We start from the raw sequence: 7,999 nt of genomic DNA on the forward strand, positions 1-7,999 counted from the left end.
CTTAGCACTCTGACTTTGCAGAAGCAGCAGTGAGTGTTGGGGACAAAATAAGGCAACAAATTGCTTGGGGAATGAGACCACAAAACAACACCAGTTGAAAATACATATACATATTTAAATAATATTTTCAGTGCTTCACCTGGTAGGAATCCGTACACTAAACATAGAAGTGCATCTGTTCCTGCTGCACACATTGTTACTGTCACGACTGGGGCAGCAGTCGTGTGATGAATAAATGAGGACCCAAGATGCAGACGGTGATGGAGATGTGAGTGGAGGTTTATTTACAGTGAAGATAACAGAAGTGAGGGCAGGACTGAACATAAACCTAAACTGGGTGACACTAACAAACAAACCTGGAACATAAGGTCAGCGGGAGAAACTCAGAGATGGCAGATGAGGACAGCAGAACAGGGAGACGTAGAGAAACATAGGGAATGAACACAGACAACGCGACGAGGAGCACAGGCAGACACGCAGTATAAATACACACACCAGGTAATTAGGAAATGGCAGACAGGAGGGGACACAGCTGGAACTGATGGACCTAACGAGACACAAACCTACAAAGTAAAACAGGAAACTCACAGACTGTTTTACACAACCAACTGGGGACACGAACAGAACACAAAGGAGAGACACAGGTAGGAATGAAAGAAACACACAACTCAAACCCTAAGAACAGATACAAAATCAGAATGAACTAGAAGAATGATAATAATAAACTTAAAGCGCTGGGTCACCGACAGGACCGTGACAGTTACTGTGTTTCTGGTTAGTGCCAAAATAAATGACTAATTTTAACATTCTAATACTTTTTTAGTACAGGAAGAGTAACAAATATTTCAAATATAGCACACAGTAACAGTTCTACAAACTGGAAGATTGCTGAGTGCTGTCTACTGTATATACAAACATAAGTACAACACCATTACAAATACCATATTCCAACTGATTAAGCATGTTCTATATTAAAGTATTTCAGATGTTTGCAGAAATCTTAATAGAAACAAGAATGTGAACCTTTATGTTCCTAATGGGTTTAGAAGAAAAGTTGTCAATTACAGAGACTGATTACATTGTAAAGAGGTTTGTATAACATTTCACAGTGGCTATCACACACACTGACCGTGTCTTTTCACTGTCTGTCTGACTTGTCTACCTGTCTGTCTGCCACAAGACAGATGGACAGACAACACGCCACTTTCTCACAGGAAGGAATGATATAAACACGTACTGTCTTTTCTAAAAGTGACTGTCAAAGTGTAAACATGTGCGTTTGTAGCCATTTAAGCCTGCGTAGCCAAATAAAAGTAAATTTGTGTGTGTGTGTGTGTGTGTGTGTGTGTGTGTGTGTGTGTGTGTGTGTGTGTGTGTGTGTGTGTGTGTGTGTGTGTGTGTGTGTGTGTGTGTGTGTGTGTGTGCATGCGTGTGCATGTTTAAGAGTGTGCGTGTGTGTGTTTGTGTGTGTGAAGCCCAGTGGAGGCTACACTACTCTGTTTGCTGTTCCCATTCCTGTTTTTATACATTTGCATTTTTTAAGGCTGAGTTTCTGTCATTGGCTGAGTGAGCGAAAGGAGGCGGATCCTCCATGCCACTGCCCTATCACTAATCTGCCACTCTGTTCCAAATAAAAAACCTGATTGGGTAAATGTGTCCTCTCCTGTCTTCTTTTAAACTGAAATAGATTAAAAAAAAACCTGTCTCTTTTCCTCTCAAGAATTTGTGACTAATGACACAAACAACCAAGGAACTACATAACTGTGTGACATTAAAATTGTGCAATTCATTCCTTTGCTGTCTTTTTGATGGGTAATGATCTAGAATCTCACAACAGCAGTGGTTCTCAACCTGAGGTTCATTAAAGGTCAATGACCCATAGTCAAGAGACACAAAAATAACCTGCTGTAAATGGATAAATCTATGCTGTAATAATAAAAATGCAGATGGGACAAAACTATGGCAACAACACATGGATACACTCACTAACTGATTCATGAGGTACATCTTGCTAGTACCAGACCTCCTTCTGCCTTCAGAGATGCTTGAAGTCTTTGTGACATAGATTCTGCAAAGTCATCAGCTCATACTGACAAAATAGCATCACACAGCACATCCATGATGCGTCCTGTTCGACCATTACCCAAAGGTGCTCTCTGCATTGAGATTTTGGTGACTATGAAGGTCGTTTATTACAGTCGTGTTCAAGAAACCAGTTTGAGATAATCTAAGATTTGTGACATGGTGTGTTATCCTGCTGAAAGCAGATGGTACACCATGGTTATAAAGGGATGAACATGGTGTTGCTGTATTGTTGCTCTTTATTGTAGATAAATGTAGGTTATAGGTTATCCAATGCTCATTTAGTACTGAAGAGGTCCAAAGTGTTCCAAGAAAATATCCCCCACCCCATTACACCACCAACAACCTGAACCACTAATACAAGGCAGGATGGATTTGTGCTTTCATGTTGTTTACGTCCTTGACCCCCTGCCTTCAGATCTTAGTAAAATATGCAAGAGGGTCAATTTAAGATTAGGAAGAAACCACTTCAGTTAGTGGAGAAGATTGAGAACGCTCTCATACAGTAAATAGGAAACTATAGGCCACTGGGCTTATAGTTGTGACTGGAAATGGTGAAACAGCTAGCCTTAATGTTTGCACACCAGCACCTGTAAAGTTCACAAACTATTACATTGTGTATATGTATTAAAAATACAAGTTACAGAGTGTAAAAACAACCAGTAGTAGTTTCAGGGGTACTCTTCTTGGTCAGGTTCGTTAGTTTTAAAGGTGCATACAGGTGAATTTTCTTATCTTTAGACCAAACTTCTTGACTGTATTGCAAGAAACCAATATTTCTTTAATACATACATACATACCAAAGCACACAGCACTGTCTCATTATTTCACCAGACACCATCATCGTTGTATATTCTGCAAAATTATTACCTATCCCCTAGATATTAGTTTGATGCATACTTTCCTGCTTAAAAGGCCCAAAACACTCACAAAACAATACCACCCCCCCACAGGGCTCTAGAGTGCGACCAATTTGGTTGCAAATGCGACCAAATTTTTCAGTGGTGCGACTAAAAAAAAATATTTGGTCGCACCGGTGTGACCAAATATTTTCGGGTAACAAAAAAAAAAACATCTCTGCAACTCTCCGTGTGGTCAACAACAGACACACATTATGCCCCTATCATGGACTAAACCAATCAGAGATAGTCAGGGGTGGGACCTCTCTGATTGGCCGTGGTCCAGTTGAAAGTGCAGGTGGAAGAGAGAGGTGAGTAGCTTGAATAAAGCGATATCAATTCATTAACGGATTCCACACAAAGACGTAAACACAGAGCGGACCCGACGCATCAGAATCAGCTTTGTCTTTCTCGGCTTTCTCACCCCACGGCCCGAACATGGACACGCTGTCAGAGCTCAGCGATTCTGATGCGTCGGGTCCGCGCTGTGTTTCCTCTTTTTTGCGCTGATTCTGAGCTGCAGGTTTTGTCTCTCCAACCAAAATTCACCGAGCCAGCAGCAAAAGAAGCAGCAAACTGCGCTTCACATTTGATCAGTGTCGTCATGAATTCCGTCTGACTTTTGCTGTTTTGCTTCCACCATGATAAAAATCGCACTTCATGCACAGCTCCCTCTCTCCCTCTCTCTCTGTACTTCAAGAACAGTTTCCCGTCTCAAATCTCTGTTTTCTGCATTATTCATTCGCTTATTACCCACCAGTCTACCGTTGTTTACAGCGCTGTCGGCCGCTGTCTTTTTCTTTTCTTTTCTTTTTTCACTTAAATGACCTCGGACAGGAAAGCCTAATTTCTGCTGTTCAATACTGAAGAAATTTAAACTTCTTAAAATTATGCAAAATTGCAGAATATTGCAGAATATTTTTAAGGTTATCTGCTATAAAACGCCAGACCAGGAAAATCTCCTTCATGTTTTTCTGTGTTTTATTCTCAGTTACTTTGACACAAAGGCATCTGCTGTGATGTTCACAATTCTGATGAAGTCTCATGTGTATCAATACTGATAAATGATCAGAATTATAATATTTCTGACTGTCTGAGGCTAAATTGAATCGAATCAGGACTTTGAGAACCGGAATCGAATGGATTATAGAAATCAGTGATGATACCCAGCCCTAGTGAGCAGCCTAGGCCTGACAGAAGTGGATGTAGCTGTGGGTAATAAGAAAAGATGAAAAGAACTATTGATAACTTTTTTGTTATGTTAAGGCATGATCCGTCTGAAATTCATAGCCAGCTCTGACACGGTGCTATCAATCTTTGAATGCTGAAAAAACAGCAGTGTATCCAGAAAACACATTATATGCTGCAATAAATGCACTGCCCAAGTGTCCCCTCTCCCCACTGCCTTTCAGCAGCAGGCAGCAGCAAACAGGTCGTCAGAGGAGCCAAGATGATGATTAAGTTTAACATTTTCTACAATATTGACAAAGCAATTTAAGCAAAAGTTTGTTAGTTAATAATTTAGAAATGAATATTGTCTGTATGGACTTCCCCCCAAAGAAAGTGCACATGTAAAACTGCGGTGTTAAGCGATGCGGTTGAAAAATTTGAGTGCGCCTAACTTTTGTGCCGGTACGCCTAAATTTTTAAAGTTAGGTGCGCCATGTCAAAAAGTTAGTCTAGAGCCCTGCCCCACTTTCTTAGATATTGTACTTTAGCTGTGCTAATTTGCTAACAAACACACCATTAATCAAATCACCAAAACTAATTAACATTTAATGAACCAGGGAATTTCCCAGTCCCTCGGGGTTGAGGTAATCCAGCCTTGGTTTTATATGTAAATGGTAAATGGCCTGTATTTATATAGCGCCTTTTTGGTCCCTAAGGACCCCAAAGCGCTTTACATACCCAGTCATTCACCCATTCACACACTGGTGATGGCAAGCTACATTGTAGCCACAGCCACCCTGGGGTGCACTGACAGTGGCGAGGCTGCCGGACACTGGCACCACCAGGCCCTCTGACCACCACCAGTAGGCAACGGGTGAAGTGTCTTGCCCAAGGACACAACGACCGAGACTGTCCGAGCCGGGGCTCGAACCGGTAACCTTCCGATTACAAGGCAAACTCCCAACTCTTGAGCCACGATCGCCCCATGTAATAATGCATCTTCCCTCATAAGCAAACACTCTGCACATTCCACAATCAGCAAGTCTGCTTTCAGTTAATGAAGTATTTTAAATGCACATCACAGCAAAAAGGTTTAGGGTTGAATCGGCTCTTCCAGTGAGGCGTTTGTGACACTTTGGGGCGGTTTGTGACTGTATGGCTTCCCTCCGTTCGTCCAGGTTTCTTTCACCACCTATAAATTGGGCCGCAGATTTGTTGATGGGCGTGCCCGCCTCTCGCTCATTGTAGGCTAGGACAGGCTGCCATCAAATGTACCTGCTACTTGGAAAAGTCTTTCAGAAGATGTAATTATAAACTTTTAACTGTTCGGCGCAGCTAATTTTGATTCTACCAGAGTAATGTTTAAGTGTTTTGACCTCATTATTAGTGCCCTCTCCTCCTCTGATCCAGGTTTATAGATTTCCCAACCCTTCACTTCCATCTCAATGCGGTCTGCAGCTTGTAGTGCTCACAGCGGTTACAAACTGCTCTTTCTTCTGGTTACAGTGAACACTGTCACTGTAGTCTGTGGATTACCCACCAAGACAATGTTGCTCGAAAGACAGGCTACCGTTGAATTATTTAGATGTAATTCTTTTCTACATTGTGGGCCGGGCACATGAAGTTCCATTTGTATCCGTTTTGCTGCAGGAGATGCATAAAAATCCCAAATAATCCCCTCAAACCAGGAAGCTTAAATGAATTTATTGTGATCACATGTAGTGTTGTAATGTGGGTGAACTTTTCCTTTAATATCTTGGTCTTAAATGTGACTCAGCTCCCTTGGCGGCAGAAGATTGTTCAAACTTGAGGTCCAGGCTTTATTCTTGAGTCCACTCATGACTCAGCAGCGAAACACTTGAAACAGGAGATGAATATATTTCAGTAACATGCATTTAAAGGCGCTTGCATGCAGACACAAAGTCTGCCTCCATGTTATCACACACCAGCCAGCATTAGCTCGGCCTGTGTGCCATTCTTTTCGACCCGCTGACACTAGAGGCAGCTCTCCTCTCTTCTGTGCTTAATCTGCTGTATTTGTATTTGCATGATCACAGCTTCTTAGCACCTCATTTACACTTGTTTAACTCTGTGGGCCCACAACGGAGAAACAGACAGAGATGTTATTTTTCTTAAGTCAACACATAAAAATATCCTTTTTTCCCCCTTCCCTCTTCACTGAAAGTTAAACTGTCTGTGGGGATTTGTGAGTACAAACTAACACACAGGAAAGGAGATTATTCCTGCTCTTCAAGCATGAGACCAGATGAGACCAAGGTCACCCGATGTGAAGGAGTAGTGGGTTTGCAGCTGGCCATCATCCAGCAAAGCTCACAAACTGTTCTGGCCTTGGAGAGCGGGCTGCTGATGAGGAAATATGCCTCTGCACAGAGGCTGAGTGCTCCTTGTGTGAGCCTCCTGTGGGAGGGGTGGAACAGCCGAGCCAAAGCTGCACAATACAGTTGAGGTTGAATGAAGCAGGCTGATGTGCCTGGGGTCCAACCAGTACCCCATCTGCTGGGTAACAGAGGAACAACCATGGCAGAGACAACCTGATTTACTACCCAGTTTTAACCTGGTTATTTTCAGCTGTAATTTTACATACTACAAAAATACAGATAGCAGGCTGTGGTGCGTTTGTGTCTGATTTTACAATGGCTTATTTTTTTAGACCTTTGTGGAATAAGAAGCTCAAGGGATCAGCGCTGTTTATCCTCAACTAACAGTCTGTAGGGTTGGGTTAACCATGAGGAGTCCCAGCGTAGATTACATGATTATTAATTTAAGCTGAAAGAAAATAAAACATCTTTCAGATACATTTGCAAATGCTGACAATGTGTAGCAGTGACACGTGTCTTTATTTCACGGGATCTCAAACTAAAAACTACATATAGTTCCCCCGCAAAGCCACGGCTTTAGTTTTCCTGCATTTAGAGTTTAGTATGTTAAGAGGTGTAACAAATCTGCATCTAAACTACAGCGCCTTGGTGATTATATTAAAACATTAAATATTAAAAAAACATTAAAACATTAAATATTAAAAAAAATCATTTAAACACATAGGAGCAAGTTAGAAACCAATAATAAAGGCATAGTTTGTGATCTGAGGAATTAGGTTCATAAAAAAGAAAATGGGAAAAACATTATACAGCTGTTAGCTGTGCAGTAACCTCAAGCTGCTTAAGGTGCAGTGATTTATATAGATGCAATACAGTATATAAGGGAAAAACAGAGTTTGTACAATACTAATGAGCTTGAAAGTCGGTATTTGTTCAGACCGCTATCATTCTTCAACACAACCTGAACTCCCGATAGCGTTGCATTGTGTGTTTTTCTATCCAGGTTTGGTTTTACACCATTGACAGTGTGTTTGGCATCACTGTCACGCTGAAAAATGAAGCTGCTGCCATTCAGATGCTTTCCAGATGGTATTGCATGGTGGATCAAATTCTGACAGCACTTTTCTGTGTTCATAATTACATTAATTTTGAAAAGAGCTCCAACACCACTCGCCTGATTCATCGTTCATCGTTAGAGTAGCACAATGGGGCTGGTTAGTGCTGTTGCCCCAGCAAGAAGGTCCTGGGTTCAAATCCAAATCGAACCTCGCCGGCGCATTTCTATGTGGAGCTTGCATGTTCTCTACAGGTATTCTGACTTCATCCCACAGTCCAAAGACATGCAGTTAGTGGTGTTAGGGTAACTGGTAATTCTAAATTAGCATTAAGTGTGAATGTGAATGGTTTTCTGCTAATGTGTAGTAGTCTGCCTATTACTCTGTGGCACCCGTGATATGCTCCAGGCCCCCTGTGAACCTGAATTGGATAAGTGAGGGTGACTGTAGCTCA

This window comes from Oreochromis aureus, linkage group 15 (genome assembly GCF_013358895.1).
Source record: "Oreochromis aureus strain Israel breed Guangdong linkage group 15, ZZ_aureus, whole genome shotgun sequence".
Taxonomy (NCBI): domain Eukaryota; kingdom Metazoa; phylum Chordata; class Actinopteri; order Cichliformes; family Cichlidae; genus Oreochromis; species Oreochromis aureus.